General features: G+C 40.7%; 1 long non-coding RNA gene across 1 annotated transcript; it reads left to right on the forward strand.

Moving 5' to 3' along the window:
* The first annotated feature begins 9,153 nt into the window (after nucleotides 1–9,153).
* LOC103093749 (uncharacterized) lies at nucleotides 9,154–18,063 on the forward strand. Its single transcript, XR_008911519.1, has 2 exons — nucleotides 9,154–15,783; nucleotides 17,752–18,063. It is a non-coding gene; the product is annotated as an uncharacterized LOC103093749 (long non-coding RNA).
* The last annotated feature ends 7,451 nt before the right edge of the window (nucleotides 18,064–25,514 follow it).

Raw genomic sequence — 25,514 nt, forward strand, 5'->3', positions numbered from 1 at the left:
ATGAACCAAAACCAGAAACTGCTGCAGGCAAGGGATGGAGAGATCCAAGAATAGAGAATTCCTGTGGCCCATGGGGAGATCTCTGGAGCTTGGTAGAAAGCTCTTCGGCATCATCCCACTCCACCCTTAGAGACAGTAGGCACCTTGGCAAAGCTAAGGACATTGGAGCCACCAAATATACGTAGCCCAACCTCTTTATTAGGAGACTGAGGCCCAGGGAGGCCACCTAATGAAGCAGAGGCAGAACTAGAACCCTTACGTCCTGATTCATAGCAGTGTTCCTTTTCCCTTCATTGCCCTGCCCCACATGGAGGGTTAGGTACTCCTGACTGGGGAGCAAACAACCTTTCCTGTTACTCCAAATTCCTGTCACTCATACAGGCCTGAAGTATGTCTTCTCCACTAGAGACAAAGGTCTTGCTGCCCCCTTGGTAATCCCTCACAGAGTCTGAACATAAAGACCCTTAATAAATGCTTGCTGAATAAGCTGATGATGGGTGACCGTCCTTTCTGGCTGTCTCCTTGTTTTCTTCCTGGGTATTATACTCTGCATATTCAGAGACTGACCTTCACATAGTGCTTTGCACTAATAGAATTTTCATGTGCCTTCTCATTGTTCTTCAGAACATTCCTGAGGGAGGGAAGGAGGTAAGATTTTTATAGATTTTTTTATGATTTTATAGATGAGTAAGTGAAGCCTCAGTGTAGTGAAATGATTTGCCTTATATCCCATAGGTGGTCCTCTCGGGCCTTCTGACCCATAGGCATGATCACCCATCTAGCCTAGTCCAACAACCCCCTTGCTTTATAGATTCCTCATCTGAGAAACTTTTCTGCCAAGAGTCCTCAAGGACCTCCTCCCAGAAGAAAAGCTGGCCTGTTTTTTTCACTTTGACTTAGAATTTAAACTTAGATCTTGCTTAGACAGAGTTTAGAATTGAGGAAAAAAACTTTGAAATAGAACCCAGCAGGAAGGGCTCTGCTCCTGAGGTTTCCTTTATTATAGACTTAAGTGCTAAAAAAAAAAAAAGGCTTTAGTGGTATTAAGTCCATCCCCCTCCTTTAAAGATGAGGAACTTGAGGCCTATAGAAATTATGGGACTTGCCCAAGGTCCTACAGCTAGTATGTCAGTTCAGATTTGAATTCTGATCTTTCTGATTTCAGATCTTAGCCTCTATCCACTGCACCAGGGTCGTTGAAAGATCTGAGTTTAAATTCTATCACTTTTAACACTCCTGGGGGTGGGGGTGGGGGACCTGTATGACCTTGGACCACTGTTTCTCATCTAAGATAAGGGGGCTGGACCAGATGATTTCTAAGAGGTAATCATTACATGCACCAATGGATGATAAGGTGTGTCAGTGAGAAGGCGGCCACAAGGGGGCACAGAAATGCTCCAACTTCAGAAAGGAGGCTTTTCGTGACCTCCTCTCCCTGGGTTTCCTGTGGTTTCAGCCTTTTGTCATCTGTCCTCCCTATTAGGGGAAAGATATTGAGAGAGGAGAAATGTTATACTTTGGTTGGGCTGACCAATATCCTGACCAAGTCAGGCATCGTGTTTGAAGTGTGTGTGATGTCAGGAAGGAGGAAGCCCAGGTTGGTTTGTTTTTCAAGCACAAATTGTTCATCTTTTTTGATGATGTGGAAAGATTAGTAGACTTGGAGCCCTCTATTCAAAGCCTGGCTGTGGCACTGGCTGGGTAACTGTGTACAGCCTAGCAAGGTCTATGGAGGAACAGATTCCCTGGCAAGCACAAAGTGAGTTTCTGGTGCTCAGTCCTCAGAACCGTGGGGCCTCTGTGCTATCACATCAGGATACTGACCAGAGAGGATTTTGTTGCAACAGAGCCAAAAGTGGAACGGCTGCCCTTTGCCGAGAGATTAACTGTTAAGTGATACTCAGAACTGATGTTTTACCCCCTTGATCAACGTGGCTGCCCCCTCTTCTGGAATTTATCAGAGTGTGATTCTGCTGAGGCTGTGGGCTAAGGGTGGAGGAGGAAAGAGGTACCAGTGCATGGTGGCACCTGATGCTTGGGTAGGAAAGTGTTAATGGAACCTGTTGAGTAGGCCTGGGCATGTTTGGGGTCTTATCAGCCTGGCATCTGGAGGGAGAAGTGGGAGGAATGTAGAAAAGAGCATGCTGCTTTCAAATGGCATGGGAAGGCTGTGCAGAATCACTGGACATCTACCCCTACCTTCATGAGCGTGAGCTGGGAATAAATGGAATTGGTCAGGAGCCTAAAATGCCCTGTTTTTGAAAGCTGCTCCTGGTTGAAAGCTCCCTGGGCTATGGAAACTGAGTAAACAGAATGTTGTGCTTTCTTGCAGGACTGGAGCTGTTGGAAGTGTGACTCAGCATATTAATGAGACCAAGCAGCCAAGTTCAGAGGATGGGCCCAGAAGGAATCCACAGGCCCAGAGAGGTTCATGGAAGGGTGGGAGTGCACCAAGCATCAACCCCTTGTTTGCCACTTGTGGCCAGGGGGATTTCTTTTCCTGAAGCCAGTAGTACTGTATCTGTGGGTAATTAGCAAAGGACTTTTTGTTTAGACTTTTAGACTGTTTTCTCTGTAATACTCTACAAGGTGCGTGGGGGCATTTATTCCTTAATATAGAAAGCTTCTCCTTTAGAAGCCCTGGGCTTGATTCTTTTTCTTTTTGCCACTGAGAATGATGGGTAATGACTACTTTCATGCCATAAGAAATGGTAAATATATGAGGAAAAAGAGGCTGAGTTCACCCCTATTAAATCATAACAAAGACAAGAAAAGCTAAGGAGAGAGGTGGATTCAGAAGGGTACACAGACCAGATAAGTTGTCATTGCACAAGTAAAGCAGCGTGAAAGACATCGTCAGAGAAATACAGAACCAGACAAAAGGAGGGGTCAGCCAGATAGTGAGAGCAAGGAACGACCATTGGGACAACCTGCAAGATCCATTGGTAATTGCCCAATAGAATGTGAGCTACAGAAGACTTCTGGCATGTCGGGTGGAGCCCCTCTGGTTGATTTGTCAGAGGAACATGGTCAAGAGTCACAGGGCCTGAATTCAAGGCAGGCCTGAATAGGTTGCCATCCATTTAATTAATTGGAAGGAATGCCTACTTCAGGGATATCATAAATCCATTTAAATATCAAAGCTTTATGAATACTTTTCCAATCAAAAAAGCAAATAGATCAATTTAATATATATTTTAAAAAATTTATTCCATCTTAAATATATTTGTTTTTGTTGAACATGTTCACTTTGCAAGGGAAGAATAAAGTGAGGCAGGGAGAGGAGAAAAGTGCAGACCCTTTCTAGGCTGCCCACCCATCTCCAAAGCATTTATCCTGTGTCTTTCCCTCCCCCAATCCAGTCTCAGGGACCTCTCGTAGATGAACTCTTACAGGTTGGGTTTAAGGAGAGTCCGGGTGAATGTTCTGGCCCAGGCCCTTTGAAAAGGTGTGGGAGCCCTTTCCCCACAGCTTTTTTTGTGTCCCTAAGCAGCTATTCTTTTGACTCATCCTCCTAGGCAGAGGCCAGATGCTCTCTTGCAGTCATTTCTGGGGGTGATTTAAGCAGATTTAGATAAACATTTTTCTCTGCTGTTGTAGTATGGTATGTCCCATTCAAGTCAACAAATACTAATTGCTTACCAAATGGAGGCCCCTGTGCTTATTGCTTGGGAAGCAGAGAGAAATCAACACAGCCCCTTTATTCAAGAAGCTTGCCATCTACTAAGGGAGGATGTACACACCAGTAAGTGTAGATAAGGCAGAACCTTCGATGTAGCAAAGGAGAATTAGGCAATCGCTTTGTGCTGGAGCAAATCAGGATCTCCTTGTTACCTGTTATGGATTTTATCAGCAGCTTTAGAGGACTTAATTGTAACTTGTATTAACTAGAAAGCATAAATGTGTGTGTGTGTGTGTGTGTGTGTGTGTGTGTGTGTGTGTGTGTACTCACCTTATTCCTAGAATCATAGAATTAAAATGAAAGAGAACTTAGAAGTCATTGGTCAAATTTCCTCATTTTACAGATGGGGAAACTGAGGTCCCAAGGAGTTAAGCAACTTGCTCACTTAAGGCCATGCTAGTAAGAAGTGGTTGAGCCAGGATTTGAGCCCTGGTTTTCTGATGCTAGATTTCTGGGGGAAATTGCTCTTCCCCTGGATATTTCTGGATAGGTAATTTGTTGGGCAGAGACTACATTTCTCTGTATTCTCTTCTAGTCAAAGGAACTTCTTCAGGTTTTCTGGCCATCTTGTGACAATAGCATTTCAAGAGTGATTTGATTGGTGGAAGGCAAAATCAAATTAAGTGACAAGGGCATGGGAGAGGCATGTGGTATAGATTTGGATGAAGTCATTATCCCCTCAAAATAAAGTGAGGTCTGTGATCATGCTTCAGAGCTATACTATTTCATCTTCTGTTGCCCAGGCCCCCATTCTGCCCTTAACTCCACTTTGACCAAGCATCTCATTGCCAGTCCTTTGAGAAGGATGGAAATTTCCACCTGGAAGCCAAAGGGATGACCAAGTCCCAGGGATGGGGAGAAGGCACAAGGAAATTTCCATCACAAAAGCTATGACAGAATGAGGTAAGCTCCTAAATCAGTCCTTCTGAAGCAACTTTGCTTCCAGGACTTAACTGGCCTACTTGGGCTGCAGATCCCTCTCCTTCCAAGTCAACAGGATTGTGAACCAGGAGGTTGCAAGCTTGTTCTGGTGTGTGGGATTCTAAGGGGTTTCATTCATAGCTCCTTTAGGGAATGCCACATCCATCTCTTTTGCTCATATGAACACTGGTCCCCAGCGAGAGATGATTCACAGTCCCTCAGGTTGGCCCCAGGCATGTGATCCAGGGGTCAGTACCTGGTCTGATAAGTGCCTCCTGTTATCCTAAGGTCATAGCAATTCAGAGGGATTTTAGAAATTGTCTAGGGTGAGCCCATTCTTTTACAGAGGAGAAAAGTGAACCTTGTTTGGGTGGGAGGAGGTAGGGGGAATGGTTTTCACAAAGTCACATAGGGCCAGAACTAGAACCCAGTGCTGGAAGGAACCTTGGAGGTCACCTAGCCTCTAACATGCCTGAAGAGGAATAAATTCCTTGAAGGTGAACCTGTTAGAGACCAAGCACCTAAGCTACAGCCCTCACGCTGCCTGTGAGCCCCCTGCCTTACCCCAGACAGGGGAGGAAGGAAGTGCTCCCATTGGTTGCTGGTTAAAGGGGTGGGTGATGAGAGAAATGTCTTCAGGCATGGTGGAGAGGGTGAGGGGAGCAGCCCCCTCCAGGCACACTGGCATGTGTGTCATAGGTCCACCAACATGGGCTTAGACCAAATGTTCTCAAAGTGTGGACCCCTGAGAGTCCCCAAAACTCTTTCAGAGAGTCTCTGAGATCCAAATTATTTCTGTAATAATACTAAGCCATTATTTGCCTTTTTTCACTCTCATTCTTTCACGAGTATACAGTGGAGATTTCCAGATGCTACCTGACCAATGATTTACTGATTTAGCTGTGAACACAAAGACTGAATTGATATTTCATCTGCAGAATTGAGCTTTTGCCTCACAAATGGATGAATCCAAAGATATGACTAGACATGCTGTTTTATTTATGTTAGTCCAGTATCAGGACTAACTAACTAGAGAGCTTTATTTAGGTGAACACTTGACAACAAAGACAAGTGATACTGAAATAGCCAGAGTTGAGTTTTCATTTCATGGTTTATCTTGGAAACACGAGGTCCATGTTTATACTATTGGTACAGAAGCTGGTGGGGGTAGGGGTCAAACTTGTAGTGCCCTGGCAAGAATCAAGGCTTTGTCATTCAAATGGCCTAGTGGTCAGCGTGTCCTTTGCCAGTGTCACTTGTCAGCCTGTGCTGGAGGAATAGAAATGATTAATCAAATCAGTTCTTGAGTACATGTCTTTAATATTCTGTGATACTATAGGAATTATGCAAGCAGCACCCTCTGCTGCACACCCAAATAACAATGATTTGTCTTGAGGAAAAGCTCCTGTATAATTGTTTGAATTTTGAGCTGCACTAGCCTCTTTTTTTCAAGGAATACCTTTTGTACTTGAAAGGACAACTGACAAACTGATTATTCAGACAGGTATTTGGCTGACATCTTGAAAATAAATGGGGCAGCTAGGTAACACAGTAGGGAGAGCACCAGGCCTGGAGTTGGGAGGAACTGGGTTCAAATGTGGCTTCAGACACTTCCTAGCCATGTGTCCCTGGGCAAGTAACAACCCAAATTGCCTGGCTCTTACCACTCTTTTGCCTTAGGCAAGAGAGAAGGTAAGGGTTTTTTAAGAAGGGGAAAAAATAGTTGTGAGCTTGTCACTTCAAAGAAAAAATAGTCACAGTATGTGTTGCCTACTTACTCTATTGAAAGTAGCCTCTCCAGGATCATCAATCAATGACCATCAAAATTCACCAAATGCAGTGATCTTTTCTTCATTTTTATACTCTTGACATCCTTTTTAATTAAAATTTTTTCTTCTTCCTTGAACTTTTGATAGCGTTAGACAGTATTAAAAATCTTTTTCTGGATACACTTCCTTGGCTTCTCTGAAACTTTCTTCTGGTTCTTCTTTGATTGTTCCTTGGCCTTTTGTGCGCTGTCCTATGGCCTGGTTATTGGCATCTCTCAAGACCCAACTCTCTCCTCTCTAGGCTGTGATCTCATCTGTTCCCATGATTTTATTATTACCTCCTTAATTTCTCCCCTGTGCTCCAGTCTTATACCTTTAGCTACTTGATAGGTATCCTCACTAGACTGACCTACTGGCACCTTAATCTCAACATGTCTAAAACTTAGTCATTTTCCCAAACCTTCCCCTTGCCCCCATGCCATCTCCTTGTCCCTCCTTCTAGTTTACTTATTTATGTTGATAGCATTATGGTCTTATGTTCCAACCAATTTCCCAGTGCTATCAATTCTACCTCCATATTCTTGTATCCATCCCTCCAAGATCTCACATCTACTTTCTTTTTTAAACTCTTACCTTCCATTTTAGAATCAATGCTGTGTGTTAATTCTAAGGCAGATGAATGGTAAGGTGTAGGCAATGGAGGTTAAGTGACTTTCCCAAGGTCACATAGCTAGGAAGTGTCCGAGGCCAAATTGATCCCAGGACCTCTCTAGGCCTGGCTCTCTAATCCAGTGACCCACCTACTGCCTCAACTTGTCATTTAAGGCTCCAAATCAGGCTCTGAATCCCCCTTTCTAGCATTATTTGCCCTATTCTTCATATAGCTTCCCAGGTATTTTTCACACTTATCTAACTCTCCTGCTTCCACAAGCAGAGTGCCTGCTTTCCCCACATCTGCCTCTTGAAATCTTCCTTCAGATCTAAATGAAGATGTCCCCTCCTGCACAAAGCCTTCTTACCCCAACCTGAGAGTAGAATACAGGATCTTGCCTCAGATTTTCCTAGAACTCTTTCTGCATCTCCCCTTGACTCCTTGGCAATATTTTTGGTAATCATTATTTGGGTAATGTCACATCTCCACTATGGGATCCTAAATTCTAGGGTGGCAGCAGGGGATGTATTCTTTGTATTCCCAGCACCCAGAACAACACCCTGTGCATACTAGGCACATTTGATGCTTACTTAATTAAGTTGTTTTATGCATCTGTGTCTTCAGATCATTAATGAAAATGCTGAATGAATGGGGCCAGACCCAGGAGAGAGATCTAGAGCATATGTCACTTGACTCCTAGCCCAGTGCCTTTTCCACTTCCCCTTCGTGGCATCAGCCTACAGCTTTCCTCGGGCACAACAGGTTGGTGGTTTGTTGGCTTTTTCTGTGGGAATCTGCTGTATTACTTGGACTCTAGCAAGCTCTGATAACCTCTCTTAGGCCCAGTTTCTCTGCTCTAATTCTCCCTCCCATCATTAAATAAACTGCATGCTGAAAGCTCATATACATCATGGTTTCCTGGAATTTATTAAGTTCCACGCACTGTACTCCAGCCCAGTGGCTCACAATGCAACTTGTCATAGTCAATGAGCATTTATTAAGCACCTGTTATGGGTCCACAAAGAGAAAGAAAACCAAAGGACACACCAGTAAGTTCTTGTATCTTGTTCAGGGCTTTACAAGTTGGCCTTGTGGGCATTTTAGTTAGGGATATGCCAGGGAGCCCCAAAGCTATCACCATCTAGTCAGTGGAACCTAAAGTTGGCAAGATTTCAACTCGGACTTGTTAGAGCCACAACAGAAATGAGGTCAGCTCCCAGGAGTAGACTGCAAGGAAATAGGCAGAATAGAAGCATCCACAGGACAGGACAGGAGGTGCATGTCTCTGAGGCCTGGCACTTGAACCATCTCTGATATATTATTGGAGCCACATCAAAGGACAAATTCATTTCCTGGTAGATGACTTTTACAAGGAGAAGAGGGTAGTACTGAGGCACCTAAGGAGTCCCCTTCTGCTGGGGATTCTCTAGGATGGTGGTTAGTCAAGCTCAAATAGAAATGGGGACCTCTAAACCAGACCTGAGGATACCTACAGGCTGCATATTGACGATTTAAAAATGTAATGGTAAGGGGGCAGCTAGTGAGCTCAGTGTATTGAGAACCAGGCTAAGAGATGGGAGGCCCTGGGTTCAAATCTGGTCTCAAATTCTTCCTAACTGTGTGACTTTAAGCCAGTCACTTAACTTCCATTGCATTGCCCTTACTACTCTTAGGCCTTGGAACAGATACTTGGGATAAATTAAGACAGAAGATCAGGTTAAAAAAATATCATATATATATATATATATATATTGAATTCAGCAGGGGAAAAGGGACACAATGAAGACAGAGTAGTGCTTAAGAGGGAGGGTAGAGTTTATAGAAGATGGTCAGAAGCAAAACAAGATTCATTTATGGGGAGCCAATTGTAAAATGACTAAAAAAAGAGAAAGTGTCAGAATTAGTGATCAGGCTGTGGACTAGAAAATGAGAAGAGTGTTTAGAGTGGGATCAGACCATTTCTCTTAAAGATTACTAACACTGATCCTCTCTTTCCCTATTTGCTTTTTCTTTGTAAAAAGGGGAGCATAAAGCAAAGAGGATATAAGAAGATATGCTGGGAAAACCACAAGCAATCATTTTAACCCTGAATGTGAATGGAATGAACTCACCTATGAGAGTTGGTGAGTAGCAGAAAACATTGACAAGCCAAAAGAATTGTTCTGAAAAAATTAGGTTATTTAATTAGCAAAATCAAACTTTTGTAAAAACTACATCTGTGATGTCAATAACATTGCTTGTCTGTATGAGATGACATAGTATTTCTAAGAGTAAAAAGCATCGTTCAGTCGGAGAAAGTGTTACTATTGATAAGGTCACATTGTACCTGCTATTTGCACAACATGCAAAAAGAGTTTCCAGTGATTCCATCTGAAGATGATAAATACAGGAGAAAAGAGAACTGTGCATATGTATGAAAACCTTTGCACTCAGTTAATATAAAATCTTCCTACTTTGTACTGCCAGTGGTTAAAATAACAGTTATAGAAAAAAGGTATTTGTCTAATTGCGTAGAAATGACATGTTCAAATGATGTTAGGGAGGATTTGCTACTTGTTAATGGCAATGACACATCAAGAAAGCTATTACATGATATTGATATATTTTAAAATGAATGTAATATGAAAGACTATTGGATTCTGATGTCAACTAATTTTAGTCTATAAACCTTGTTTAAAATGTAGAATCTAGAGGAAGTTTCAAAATAATAGAATAGCAGGAAGAAGTACAATGAGCTCTCCATCTCTCCAGGCTGCCACAGGAAAAAAATTCTCTTTAAAAAAGATATACAAATGCTCCAGACTGAATCTTTATCAGGAAATCCAAGAAGGAAAATTACAATGAATCATTTTTCCACTTCAGATTAATTCAGAGAGATGCAGAGGGAAGTCAGCTGATGCTAGGGACAGGATCTGGGCAGGAGCACAGGAGCATTCCATCACAGGGGCACGTGGCAAGCATTTAATACATGTTCCTTGACTTGTTGCCTGGGAGAAACCATGAACAAGAAGCAAGACAAGGTCCCAGATCAGCAAAGAGGATCTTAGGATCTATTGTAAGCCATAGGAATAAGTGGCAATTCAGTTGCTTACTTCCCTGGTCCAGGACCCAGATCCAAGGTGGACAAATAATTGTGGGAAAACCAGGCTGCATATCGAGCAGAGGACAAATTTGAAAACAAATTGTAGCCGTGTGACCCTGACCCCAGGAAAAGAGTAGGGGCTCAGTTCCAGCCTCTAGTCCTGTCTGAAACCTGTAGCAGAACCAGAGCAGGAATCCTAGACTGAAGGAGAGCATTCAGTTCTGTCCCACTGAACCAGCAGAGCATCTCAGCTGGCTAATAGTGGGTGAATCCCACAGCAGTCTACTGGAACTCCAAATAAATAGACAAGCTCACAGGCCTATTGCTCAGATGCAAGCCCACAACAGGAGTTTGCAGAGCTCTGATGAGGGGAGCAGTGGTCAGACTTTGCTCTGGATCAGATCACTTTAGGATCACTGAAAGCTTTTAGGTCCCCAGTCTGAGCTATCCTTGAGATCCTGCCATAGCATAACAATACCCCCCAAGAAAGCATGACAAAGGTCAACCTAGACATTTCTTCTAAAAGTGTAGAGCGTCTGGCCCTAACATCAAGTCACAAGTCAAGAAGAAGCTTGGAAGAATGAGCAAACAAAAAAGGAATCTCACTGTAAACAGCTTTTATGGGGATAGGGATGCTTAAGTTTAAAAAGAGAGTTACAATGATTTTTTTAATGAAAAAAGTGTTAGTGGTTAGAAAAAATGGGAAAAGAAATGAGAACTACAAAAGAATGAATTCGAAAAGGAATAAAGAGGTTAGTACAAGAGATATAAAAACTTACCCAAGCAACAAACTCCCCCCAAATTAGAATAGACCAATCTAGGAAGACTTGGACTCAAATTCAAAATGGGATTCATGCCTCTGATGCCTGAGCAAATATAGCCTCTTAATACTTTAAGAAACTCTTATCACCAAGTTTTTCTACTCCCCCAAGACTTTAGTGTGTGTGTGTGTGTGTGTGTGTGTGTGTGTGTTTCCAAATGCCTACAGGAACAATTTTAAACATTTGTTTTTCAGTCTAAATTCTTTCCCTCCCTCCTCTCTCTTCCCTGAGGCAATATGATATGTTATGCATGTGCTGTCATGCAATATATATTTCATATTCATCATATTGTAATTTCATTTTTTTCAATTACATGTAGAAACAACCTTTGAAAATTCTTTCTTCTGTCCTAGAATCTATCCTAAGTATTGGTTCCAAGACAGAAGAATGTTAAGGGCTAAGCAATTGGGGTTAAGTGATTTGCCCAGGGGCACACAGCTAGGAAGTGTCTGAGACTGGGTTTGAATCCAGGACCTTTTGAGTATCAATCTGGCTCTCAGCTATTCCTCAGCATGAATTTTTTTTTTAAGTTCAAAAATCACTGTGTGGGCATTTAACAAATATTTGATGAATTTTGTTTTGTTGAATGCATGGTATGTTAGCTCAATCCGAAGAAAAATTGTAGCCCTTTGTCCTATTAGTCTGAAGAGTCCTTTCTCCCCACTCAGATTCGGAGTTCCTCGAGGGTAGAAGCTCTGTTGTTCGACTCTTGTTGTCCTCTGGCACCTCTCCACATTCTCTGTTAGAAGTTGCACCTGGCTGCGTGCTCCCCCCACACTGTTGTCACCTAGTAGACATCTGGGCCTCCTTCTCTTTCAGCGACAGGCTCAGGCTTGCTCTGGGTTCTGATACCACTCACTGCCCTGGCTTGTGGACACAAGCATACAGTTAGCCTTGTTGCTGTTCCTGCCTAAAAGTTGGTTCTATGGTTATTGAGTTCCCTAATTGATGCCCTAATTCACCCCCTAATACACACCCACACACCCTGTAACTGGGTTAGAGACTCCTTAAAGATAATCTTTCTGCTACTTCTCCTGGAAGTGACCTAATCCTAAATCACGATCATAAACAAATTAAATGATTTCTGAGAACAAATTTTCATAACAGCTATTTGTTCAACACTCCACTGATGACAGAGTTTAATTGAACTTCTGTGGCTGTCACCCACGGTGGACCATTTCATTCCACTCTTGGATCCTAGCTGTTTCATAGGGTGTGGTAAGATCTCTTCAATTGTGACTCCTGTCATTCATTTCCTGGTGTCCCGTTTGTGGTTTCTATGAAACCTTATTATGTAGAGAAGAATATATACTTTTTAAACTCTTAGCTTCCATCTTAGAATCAGTTCTATGTATTGGTTCCAAGGCAGAAGAGTGGTAAAGGCTAGGCAATGGGGGTCAAGTGACTTGCCCAGAGTCATACAGCTAGGAAATGTCAGATGTTAGATTTGAACCCAGGCCCTCCTTTCTCTAGTCCTGGCTCTCAATCCCCTGTTAACATTTTAACAACTTAGAATTTTGTAACTGAAAGTGCCATTTTCCCTCTGGGAAATACAAATGAATTGACAGTGTTTACAGTCGAATAGATAGATATTTTTTATTTTTATTATTTTTTAATTTAATTTAATTTTTTTAAAAATTGTTATATTTTTGTTTTCCAGTTTGCATGTAGACACAATTTTTAGTAATCATTTTAACATGTTTCTGTTCATGTTTTCTCCTCTCCCATCCCCCCCTTGCCAAGATAGTAGGTCAGATGCATGTATATACATGTACTATCATGCAACACATATTTCTATGTTCATCAAGTTGTGAAAAAAGACATGTAGACATCTATTCTATAGAGGATAATTATTGTGAAAACCCCATTCCTTCCAAATCTTCATCCCTTCTATCACAGGGTATGATACGCATATATACACATGCATACATTTGTACATTGTAAATTTAATCATTATTATAATTTTGAAATGTTTGTATGTTGAATTATTTATGCCTATATCTTCACTCCTCCCCATGGATAGCTGAGAGTAGATTAATCAATCTGCACTTAGGATCATGATATCACAGATCTCAATATAGATCTAAAACATATACTAATAATAGCATAATAAACTAATAATAATAATTAAAAGGATCTCTGTGTTTTAGAAGTTTGGCTTTAACCCCACCCCCAATAGATTCTGAGTTAGAATTCTTATTGTAAAATCAAATCCTGAGACAAATAAGCACCTCTAGGAGGCCCTCAATTTCCCATTGGAAGAAGAAACCCAGATCCATTCTCTTGACACTGGCTATGCAATTTGAGGCAGACCTCCCTGGGAATACTTACAACTATATCAATTAGCTATTATCCTGTAAATGGTAATTGTTCCTTGCTTTCTTTTGCTTTTATCCTTCCAAAATAACCAAAAAGGTCTCTCCCTTTTCTCTCCAATAATAACTTATAGAAAAGTATTTCTCTGAGGCCAAAACAGCCTTGGCATCATAGACATTACTCTCCACCTCCCCCTTGTTAGCTAAACTTAAATAGAGAAACTTTCTAAATGAATACTCTTATTCCTCTTAATTATTTACTGAACTCAAAAATCCCAAAGTGAAGGTCTGGAAGTGGAAGTAGCAGGTAACACCTTGCTCCCTGCCAATCACTATCCTGGAACCTCTGAAAAAGAGAAAGCATCTTCAACACACTCCAGAGCTAGGAATTTCAATCATAAAATTGCATATATGTATAAACATAAAATGACTATTTTTAAAAAGGGGGAGCTGCGGAGTCATCTTCAGAGCTGCCATGCCACTTGCTCCAGTTCAGATGCTGGATTGAAGCACCCTATTCCCATCTCTAGACTCCTGAAGCCTCTGTGGACTGTATAGAGTGTCCGTTATCCAATCTTTGGACATACAAGTCTTGAACGTAGACCTTTTCCTCTCTATGGCAAATGCCGAGATCGTTCATTTGGAGGGGCCTTGGCCACCGAATGTAGGAAGTCACTTAGAGAGTCCTCAGCTGCAATGAGTGGTCTTAATTTAATAGGTTTCACCTGGAGATAAATCAGTTTTTGTTGAATTCAGCAAATCAAGTGGCTAGCTTTTAGCCTTTACTCTTGTGAAAAGAGGTCTGCTTGACCCCAAAGTATTTCTGTAAATGTTTAACCAGTTTGTCATTTGCTTTGAGAACATGTTTTAATCCTCTTCTAGTTTGACAAGAAATCTTTTGATAAGCTTTTCTGTGACTACCTTGCAGCCTTGTGTTTTGTAACCATTATACATTTGTATCTAGTGTACATCTTTGGACACATGATTATTACTATTATAGGATATATCCACCTCAAAGCCAAATGATATTTTCATTACTCAGTATTTTGAATTATTTGTGCCTCTATCTTTACCCTCTCCCTATGGATAATTGAGAGCAGATTAATGTTTGCACTTAGGATCATGGAATCACAGATCTCAAGCCAGAAGGGACCTCAAAAGAATATCCAATTCAGTACCCTCATTTAAAAGATGAGGAAACTGAGGCTCAGGGAGTATAATGAATTGCCCAACATCACACAGGTAGTATATAACACAGGCAGGGTCCTCTGATTCTAAAACCAATGATCTTTCCCACACCACCTATTTACTTTTGGACTTTTTCATGTTTCCACGTCCAACTTATCAGACTATAAAATTCTTGAGGTCAAAGCTGGTGTCTCCACCATCACCCCTTTTTATCAGAGCAGGAAATCCCCGAAGCTTAAAGGCAATGTGGGGTATCATGGAAAGGAAGCTAAATTTAGAATTAGAAGTGCTAGGATGTAACCACAGACAAATCATATAACATCTCAGCGCTACAGTTTCCTCCTCTGAAAAAAAATGAAGGCATCTAATTCAATGCAACAAACTTTCAAGTTCCTAATTTAATAAATGAGACGTTCATGAGGAGCCAGAGAAGATGTGAAGAAGTTAAGATATGCTGCACTTTGCCCCATAACAAGATTGTGATCACTTTATGCCTCTATACAGAGTAGACAATACAGCAGCTGTTTCTGTCCCTGGAAGTTCAGTAAGATAGCATAGATGGACAGATAGCATGTATTGTGGCGTATCATTGCCAAGTCCGTGAGTAAGATGCAGGCAAAATGTTATGTAATCTGAAGGGAAAAAGGAGTTGGACTAGATGGTCTAGTCAGGCAGAGTGATAGAGTTCAATTTGGAGTCAGAGGACCGGAGTTCAATTCCCAGCGGTGATCTTGGTCAAGTCATTTTGGGCCCGAGTTTATTGATCTGTAAAATGAGAGGGTTGGAGTAGAGTAGATGGCCTCTGAGGGCCCTTCTAGAACCTCCAGCAGAAACAGCAAGGCGCCCTAAGGAGGAGGCGGGAGCCAGCACCTTGAGGCCAAGCCTCTTGGGAAGAGCAGAACCCCCAACCACCAGATAAGCCATAAGCATCACCAATGGGGAGAAATCATTGTGGAGACGGACCAAGCTTCTTCATTACCACCAGCAGCAACTGCTGACCGACTGCCACCAATAGTCATAAAGGCACAGGAACCCCGAGAATGGCAGCACCTTCTAGATGGCCAGTCCTGCTTCCAACCCAGCCTCATAGCCATTATGCAGGGAAGCAACTCCTGTGTCATGGAGCTACCAGCCATCTTCACCAACTGTGTATGGCAATACATAGGGCAGCCAAGCCCGCCTGACTGAAGCAGTGAGAGTAGCATACAGTCAGGAAAGTCAGACTACGACCACAGCCTTGACCCTCCAGCATCTCCTCTCAGATCCTGATGGAGTCAGCCCAGGACCTTGAACCTTGGGGACAGCCATCATGCTTGGAAGCAACCCTGTGGAGATGCAGAACTTCTCTTGTAGGTGAGTCAGTCACAGCTGAGAAAACTGAGAAAAAAGGTCCTTGTCACCAAAGTCCTTGACCTGGTCAAATCAGAAACTGATACGATCTTATCAGCGGAAATGACATTAAAGAAGATGTATATCACCATCTATTTTGTCCCTGTACCCTAAGGATCATGGCACTCTTTTTTTTTTTTTACATAGATCATGTAAGAATTTGTTCCTCTTGTTTTTCAATGAATGAGGAAGGGGAATGGGAGAAAGTGAAAATTTGGAACTGAAAATAATATAAAATTGAATTTTAAAAATAACAAAGTAGGTAAACAGACTTCCGGGTAAACATGGCGGCAGTCTAGATGCAAGACTCTTCCTCGCCTCAGCACCCACTGATATAGACTAGTTGCAGGATACAAAATAAACCCACAGAAGTCATCAGCATTTCTATATATTTCCAACACATCTCAGCAGCAGGAATTAGAGAAATTCCATTCAAAATCACCTTAGACAAAATAAAATACTTAGGAATCTATCTGCCGAGACAAACACAGGAACTATATGAACACAACTACAAAACACTTTCCACATAATTAAAACTAGATCTAAACAATTAGAAAACATTAACTACTCATGGGTAGGACGAGCTAACATAATAAAAATGACCATCCTACCCAAACTTATTTACTTATTTAGTGCCATACCCACTGAACTTCCAAAAAACTTTTTTACTGAATTAGAAAAAACCATAACAAAGTTCATTTGGAAGAACAAAAGATCAAGGATATCATAAAAAAAAATGCAAAGGAAGGAGGACTTGTAGTCCCAGATCTCAAACTATACTATAAAGCAGTGGTCATCAAAACAATATGGTACTGGCTAAGAGACAGAAAAGAAGATCAGTGGAATAGACTTGGGGTAAGTGACCTCAGCAAGACAGTCTATGATAAACCCAAAGATCCCAGTTTTTTGGGACCAAAACCCACTATTTGATAAAAACTGCTGGGAAAATTGGAAAACAGTATGGGAGAGATTAGGTTTGGATCAACATCTCACACCCTACACCAAGATAAACTCAGAATGGGTGAATGATCTGAATATAAAGAAGGAAACTATAAGCAAATTAGGCAAACATAGAATAGTATACTTATCAGATCTTTGGGAAAGGAAAGACTTTAAAACCAAGCAAGAGCTAGAAAAAAAACCACAAAATGTAAAATAATTTTGATTAAATCAAATAAAGTTTTTGTACAAACAAAACCAATGTAACCAAAATTAGAAGGGAAGCAACAAATTGGGAAACTATCTTCATAACAAAGTAGATAAACAAAAACAACTGTCTAGAGACTATTTCTGACAATATTTGTAATATTTTCCTCAAGTATAATTTCCTCCTACTCTACCCAGAAGAGAGAGGTAACATTCTTGAGAGCCTTTCTCTCTCTCATATATATAACATCACTTTATGTATATACTATGTGTGATACTTGGGGCAGAAGTCCAAATTGGTTTGCATGATGGCTTCCTTAAGCCTACAAAGGCAGGATACCATCATGTTGTCTAATCAGATGTAATACCTGATTAGATAGTGAGCCCTTTAACTCCTGTCTGGGAATTGAGGACAACAACCAACCAACCAGGTCTTTGCTAGGAAAAATGCTATTGATGCTTTGGAATCTGTGTTTCTGCCTGGGGCCATGCCCAGGAATTCTCATATACATTTATCATATCTGAATTTGTATTATGTCTGTAATTAAGCTTTAGATTTCCTGTTAGACTTTGAGCTTCCCAAGGATAAGGACCACATCTTATTTCTCTTTGCATTTTCCAACCATGCCTAACATAGTGCTCAATGAATATTTGTGTTTAATTACTAGTTATCCCCTTGGCATCCTCCCCAGGTTCACTGGAAACAACAACAAAAATCAGATAGATGAGCATTCCCAGTGGGAGCCCTGATGGCAAAATAATTTATCTTTTCCTACCATCTTCTAGGTAAACTGGTTGGATGAAACCTAGCAGCCAAAATTCAGGGTGGAAGATGGAGCTGAAGTTTGGATCTTTTCTTTGTCCCAAACTCGTCTGACTTAAAAAAAATTTTTTTTTTCGTATCACCAGCACTTAGCTTGGCACATAGAAATCACTGATTAAATACTTGTTGACTGACTAAGATACAAGTCATCATTTCTGGACCCCAATTTCCTCCTCTGTAATTAGGGAATTGGGGCTGGGGAATTGATAGCTGATGGTTTTTCTAGCTCTGTGTTTAGCACTGTGTTTGGTGGACAATAAATGCTTAGTATCAAATGGTAGCTGACTATCATTCATGGCATCAAAATTCCAGGATTATGGCATTCTAAATTGGAAGAACCTCAGTCCCAGACCAAAAAGTCATCCTCTCTGCAAGTCATCATCTCTACAAGTCACCCTTCTTCCATCACAAGCTCAATTAGTCTTTGCTTGAAGACTTGTAGACACAGGGAACCCGCTGCTTTCTTCTACCTCCCATTCTAATTTGGTTCACTCACTAGAGTTGCTGCTAGGTGGCATGTCAAGAGAGTGTTGGGTCTGAAGTCAAGATGACAACTTCAAATCTGGCCTCAGAAACTTACTAGCTGGGTGACTCTGGGCAAGTCACTTAATCTTGTTCACATAAATTTTCTCACTTTTAAAATGAACTGGAGAAGGAAATGGCTCTACTGAAAAACAACAAAATCATTAGGAAATTTTTCCTTAAACCAAACTTAAATTTGCCCCTTTGCAACTGCCACACTCTAATTCTGATTTTGTAGTTTTGGACCAATCATAGTCTACCTGAGAAATAAGTTTATGAAAGCCTTGACCATTCCTCCTCATTACTTCTCAAAGAACCAGCTTTGGTTTTGCTGATCAATTCTTTGCTATTTTTGTTTTCCAGTTTATATTTTTCTTATCTAATTTATGCTTATTTGGAATTCATATATTAGTTGATTTTTTCATTTTTAAAACTGAATATTTGGTTTGTCTTCTTTGTTGTTTTGACAGTGTTAGAGTCTGAGATGAGATTTTCCCCACAGGACTGCTTTAGTGTGCCCCAGAAATTTTGAAATGCAATCTCAATATTATAATTACCTTTCACATAGTTATTGTTTCTTGATTTGTTCTTTGGCCTGTCTTTTATTCAGGATGTGATCATTATAATTTTTTTAAATTTCTTGCCTTCTGCGTTAGAATTGATATTCATTCAAAGACAGAAGAGCAGTAAGGGCTAAGCAATGAGGGTTAAATGACTCATCCAGGGTCACACAGCCAGTATCTGAGGCCACATTTGAACCTAGGTCCTCCCAACTCCAGGCCTGGCCCTCTATCCACTGTGCCTACCTAGCTGCCCCTTCACCATTAAGTCTTCATTAAGGTCTGTGTCTTTGTGTTCCTTGTACCAATTATTTTTTCCCCACATTATGCTCTGTACAGGATATGTTCAGTATTTCTTTTTTTTTTAATTTTATAATATTTTATTTGATCATTTCCAAGCATTATTCGTTAAAGGCAAAGATCATTTTCTTTTCCTCCCCCCCAACCCCCATAGCTGACGCGTGATTCCACTGGGTATCACATGTGTTCTTGATTTGAACCCATTGCCATGTTGTTAATATTTGCATTAGAGTTTCGTTTAGAGTCTCTCCTCTGTCATGTCCCCTCAACCCCTGTAGTCAGGCAGTTGCTTTTCCTCGGTGTTTCTACTCCCACAGTTTATCCTCTGCTTATGGATAGTGTTTTTTCTCCTAGATCCCTGCAGATTGTTCAGGGACATTACACCACCACCAATGGAGAAATCCATTACATTCGATTATACCACAGTGTATTAGTCTCTGTGTACAATGTTCTCCTGGTTCTGCTCCTTTCGCTCTGCATCACTTCCTGGAGGTCGTTCCAGTCTCCATGGAATTCCTCCACTTTATTATTCCCTTTAGCACAATAGTATTCCATCACCAACATATACCACAATTTGTTCAGCCATTCCCCAATTGAAGGGCATCCCCTCATTTTCCAGTTTTTGGCCACCACAAAGAGTGCAGCTATGAATATTCTTGTACAAGTCTTTTTCCTTATTATCTCTTTGGGGTACAGACCCAGCAGTGCTATGGCTGGGTCAAAGGGTAGATATTCTTTTGTCGCCCTTTGGGCATAGTTCCAAATTGCCCTCCAGAATGGTTGGATCAATTCACAACTCCACCAGCAATGAATTAATGTCCCAACTGTAAAGATTAAAATTTAGGGGAGAGGGGGAGACTGAGGCAGGTAGAAATTAGTTTCTCTCTGCAAGGAATATATATTTTTTAGAGGTTTATTAAAGGTTAAAGATTAAGAATATACAAGTAAGAAACATGTGCCTAGGCCAGAGGCCTAGACAAAATAACCTCACATCATGGAAGAGACGCCTCTGCTCCAAAAACGGAAGTCCAAAAAGGGCCAAGCCCTTCAAAAGCCTTTGCTTAAATATCTTCTCGATCTCGGCCCAGGTGAGATTACAAGGCATTCTGGGGAAGTGGAGCAAAGGCTCATGGGGATTGTAGTCCTGTATTCGAGTCTATTTTTTACATCCCCCCGTGTGATCATTTGTGGAAAAATTAATTTTTCCCCAAAAGGATCATAAAAACATAATAAACTTAAAAGATTACAATAGTGTGAGGATAAGAGAAAAAAGAATAAAACCAATAATTTATGAACACATTGACAATGGTTCCTCTTTTATGAGGGATGGCATACGTTACACTGGAGCTGCCGTAGTCTCAGAATTTGCCACTGAATGGTCAGCTTCACTACCTTCTAACATTAGCGCTCAAGGAGCAGAGCTCATAGCTCTGAAACACGCCTGTATAATTGCCAAGGATAAAAAGGCAACAATTTATACGGATTCTAGATATGCTTTTGGCATTTGTCACTCAGTCGGAATGCTATGGCTCCAGAGAGGATTTTTAACCTCAGCTGGAAAATCCATAGCTAATGCAGAAATTATTAATGAAGTTCTTTCTGCTCTCAAACTGCCTAAAGCCCTAGCTGTAGTTCATTGCTCTGCCCATACAGGTGGCTCAGATCCTGTCTCTAGAGGAAATGACCGAGCAGATGCCACTGCAAAACTAGCAGCCATAGAAGGACCTGGATTAATTTTAACATTAACAACCACTGATAATTTAAATTTATCACTCTCCTATAATGAAAAGGAAGTGGAAAAATGGAAACAAAAATTTAAAGCAAAACAAATTAATGGAGTATGGGTGTCATCTGAAGGAAAACCCCTGCTCCCTAGAAGTTTCTATAACCAAATTTGCCAATCTATTCATAAAAATGGTCATTTTGGTACCCAGGGCATCGTGGACTCTGTTAAGAGAGTATGGATAGCCCCTGGTATAACTACCATAGCCTCTAAAGTGTGTTCATCCTGCCCTACCTGCCAGGCATATAACCAACATGCCTTTCGTGGTAAAGCCTTTGGTGGACGTCCTCTGGCTTACACACCTTTTGAGCACCTGCAGATAGATTTTATAACGATGCCAAAGGCTGGACAATATAAATTTTGTTTGGTCATAGTAGACCAACTGACCAGATGGCCAGAAGCATTTCCTACAGCCCGAGCCACAGCAGCTTTTGTTGCTAAGGTGCTTTTAAAAGAAATTATTCCTCGCTTTGGCCTACCAGCACGTATTGACTCCGATAGAGGGAGTCATTTTACCGATTCTGTTTTAAATCAAATATATTCTTGCTTGGGGATAACTCCCAAATTCCATGTTCCATATCATCCCCAGAGTTCAGGCCAAGTTGAGAGGATGAACAAAGAACTTAAAACTATGATTGGAAAATTATGCACTGAGACCCATTTAAAATGGCCTGAAATTCTCCCTTTGGCCCTATTTTATCTTAGAAGCAGGCCTAGAGGAGACTTACATATTTCACCATTTGAGATGCTTTTTGGACAAACGCCTATACAGGCTAAGCCTTTCTCCCCGGCGGCTTATACATCGCTATTAGGGGGAGATACTACTATTGCTTCCTATATACAGGAATTACAGCACAAACTGCGTGAGCTACATGAATCCGGAGCTGCAGTACAAGCTGGACCACTAGATTTTTCACTGCACGACCTGAACCCAGGAGACAACGTGTATATAAAGAATTTCAAGCGTACTGGAGCAACTGAACCTTCATGGGAAGGACCATTCCAAATATTGTTAACTACTCCAACATCTATAAAGGTTGGAGAAAAGGACTCTTGGATTCACTGTTCTCATGTAAAGAGAGCATCTTCTGTTGAGACTGATTGACTCTATCCTATACATGCATTGGAGATAACTATACATTGACAAGTGGAACTGTTTTTATTCTGCTTTTGACACATTGAATCCCTAAATTTAATTTTTTTCCTTTTTTCCTTTTTTCTCTTTTCCTTATTTTATTATTATTATTATTTTTACATTATTTTATTTTTTTCCCTTTTTCTCATTTCTATGTACTTAAGGTACATATGATCAATATTAATTTTTATTCTACAATATTAGTTTAAATATATATACTTGTTGTTATTATTAATACGCACCCAAACAGCTTTAGACTATGGGAACCTGCCATTTATTGATAATTGTTATGGGACTATGATTAATGTTTGTGTCTGATTCTAGATATGAGATCAAACAAGGAGCACAGATATAACCTGGATAATGCCAAAAGAGCTCACAGGTCTAAAAATCAAAAGACCAATCCAGGTAGGATTAATACATTTCTAAGCCAATACTAAGGACTTGAACCTAGTGTGAGACTCGGGGTTGCGACACTTGACAGACGTTAAGATGTAGGCCTTCCCTGTATCCACACTCTTCGTGAAAATACCTACAGACAAGTACCTAAGGTTGGCTACCATCCTGGCTCCATCCATTCCTGAGAACGAAGGTAAAATCAGACGAGGGAATGACACTTCCCTAGATATAAAAAAAGAAATCTGGTCCTCTTTTTTCTCTCCTATAGTATGGCAACTTCCTGTAGCCTTGGCTGCAAATGGGGAAGTAAAATATACTGCATTCTGTCCTACAGACTTGTGGGATTAGAAATTACTTAACTGGACCCTAATACAGGGGCCTGTGGGGGAAAAAAAAATTTTTTTATTCTTGCTTTCTCAAATTTTGTATACATAGATTTTTTGATTTTGATACTAATTTTGAATTCTTTAATGTAAATATGCATATATAAAGGGTTATATTTTTTTCCCTTAATTTTTTCCCCTTTTCTTCTTTTGATTTTGATTTTTGATTTTATTTTCATATTGTTTTGTTTTTCTTTTGGATTAACTCACACACCCCCACAACTAAAACTTGAATCCTCAGCTGGACTCAGTGTTTTTTCAACACTTTCTTCAGGGGGGATTGTATTTCATCAATTCCAAGACTTAAATTTTGTTCGAGAGAAATCTTCAGAGAAGAAGCTTGCTAACTAACTGAATCCAGAGAATGAACTGTTTGCAGAAATATATCTAAACCTTTTCACTACAGGAAGATCCAGAATGAACCTTGGGGTGTGGTTGATTGAACATTCTTTGAATGTACACTCTTATGCCAAAGGGGACTGCCCCCTAATTGGCTTTTGTCAATGCGCCCAGCAAAACATTGGTTTGCTGTCCTTCTCTCTCCTCTATTTCCCCATATTTACAACTATTATAATTTTCCTCTTAGTGGGTAAAAAAATTTTTGTATACACTTATAGTTAGAAATTTTTGGGGTGCAGTATGCTTATGTTTAGTGATCAATTGGGGAGACTAGTCTCCCAATCATCATCAGGGGGGATTGTGAATTTTAAAAGTCTCCATTTTGGTCTAGCACCCAAAAATTGTGCACACCCACCTACACGGGCATGCGCTAGTCAATGACTAATCAGAAATAACTAACTGCCCACCTGGGCTGTCCTAAGCCAAGCTAGAGCCAACCATTGGATTTGTGAGACACAGGAAGTGAGGTAGGGAACAGCCTCTGGAATTCGCGGAACTTCCTGTGGAGAGAGCTAGGAGGAGTTGGTGTTAGGAGCTTGGAGAGGGAGGACGCCCGCAGACAGCTTTCCTTCAGATCGGTCACGTGAGTTAAGGACTGATTCTTTCCACCTGGGCCTTTGGGCCTAAAACTCCCCCTGCCTTGGTCAGAGGTTGAGTAGCCTCTTTCCCTTTTCTCTTCTCTCCTTCTCTCCCTAACCTTTTCCCTACTCCCAGTGTGATTAAACCTCCATAAACCTCATTCTGACTTGAGTGTTTCATTTTAGGAATTTCATAAGTAAATTCCTTGGCGGCCATTGTTAAATATTATATAAATGTTGTAGCCACATTTGTAACCATTACTATATTATAACCTCCCAGAAGCCTTAAATTTCCACATTACACTACTTTGCCACATCCCCTCCAGCATTCATTACTTTCCTTTGCTATCATGTTAGCCAACCTGCTAGGTGTGAGGTGATACCTCAGAGTTGTTTTGATTTGCATCTCTCTGATTATAAGAGATTTAGAGCACTTTTTCATGTGCTTATTAATAGTTTTGATTTCTTTATCTGAGAACTGCCTATCCATGTCCCTTGCCCATTTGTCAATTGGGGAATGGCTTGATTTTTTGTACAATTGATTTAGCTCTTTATAAATTTGGGTAATTAAACCTTTGTCAGAGGTTTCTATGAAGATTTTTTCCCAATTTGTTGTTTCCCTTCTGATTTTAGTTACATTGGTTTTGTTTGTACAAAAGCTTTTTAATTTGATGTAGTCAAAATTATTTATTTTACTTTTTGTGATTCTTTCTATGTCTTGCTTGGTTTTAAAGCCTTTCCCCTCCCAAAGGTCTGACATGTATACTATTCTGTGTTTACCCAATTTACTTATGGTTTCCTTCTTTATGTTTAAGTCACTCACCCATTTTGAATTTATCTTGGTGTAGGGTGTGAGGTGTTGCTCTATTCCTAGTCTCTCCCACACTGTCTTCCAATTTTCCCAGCAGTTATGTTCAGTATTTCTGCTTTTTTTTTTTTATGTTATGTAAAGTTTCTTTGTGCCTTGGTACGGTATTGTTGTAGAGATACCCTTCTATCTATATATATAATTTTAATAAATATTTTTAAATTTTTATTTATTGCATATAATTTATTGTAATAATTTATTTAATAATATATAATTTTAAACCCTTACCTTTCATCTTGGAATCAATACCATGTATTGGTTTCAAGGAAAAAATCTGGTAAGGATTAAGGAATGAGAGTTAGGATCACACAGCTAGCAAGGTTTCTGAGATGGGATTTGAACCCAGGACCGCCCCTCTTTAGGCTTGGCTCTCCACCCTCTAAAGCACCTAGCTGCCTCTGCCTTAAATGCACATTTTAAGATGCTCCTATGCAGAAGATACCTTCTGTGTTCAGTTTTAAATTCCACAATTTCTTCGGTTCTCTATTCTCTTTTTTCCCTCCCGGTTAAACCCCCCCCCCCCCAGTTCCCTCGAACTGCCGTTCTCTCCCCACGGTTCTGATGGCACCCCTGTGGACGTTTCCTGTACCGTGGGCTCAGCCCTTTGTAAGCGATGTGACGGTGAGGTGGGGCAGGCTCTTTCCACTGGGTGAACGTTCTAGTTCCAGCCTGGAGGGCCATCCTAGTATTTTTATTATTTATTTATTTGCTCTAAGCTCTGCCGCTCACTGCTCCAGCCAGGGAGCACTTTGGCTGGCTGTGGGTCGGGGTGGGGGGCGATGGCGGGAAGAAGCAACGG

The sequence above is a fragment of the Monodelphis domestica genome, chromosome 4 (genome assembly GCF_027887165.1).
Source record: "Monodelphis domestica isolate mMonDom1 chromosome 4, mMonDom1.pri, whole genome shotgun sequence".
Lineage (NCBI taxonomy): Eukaryota > Metazoa > Chordata > Mammalia > Didelphimorphia > Didelphidae > Monodelphis > Monodelphis domestica.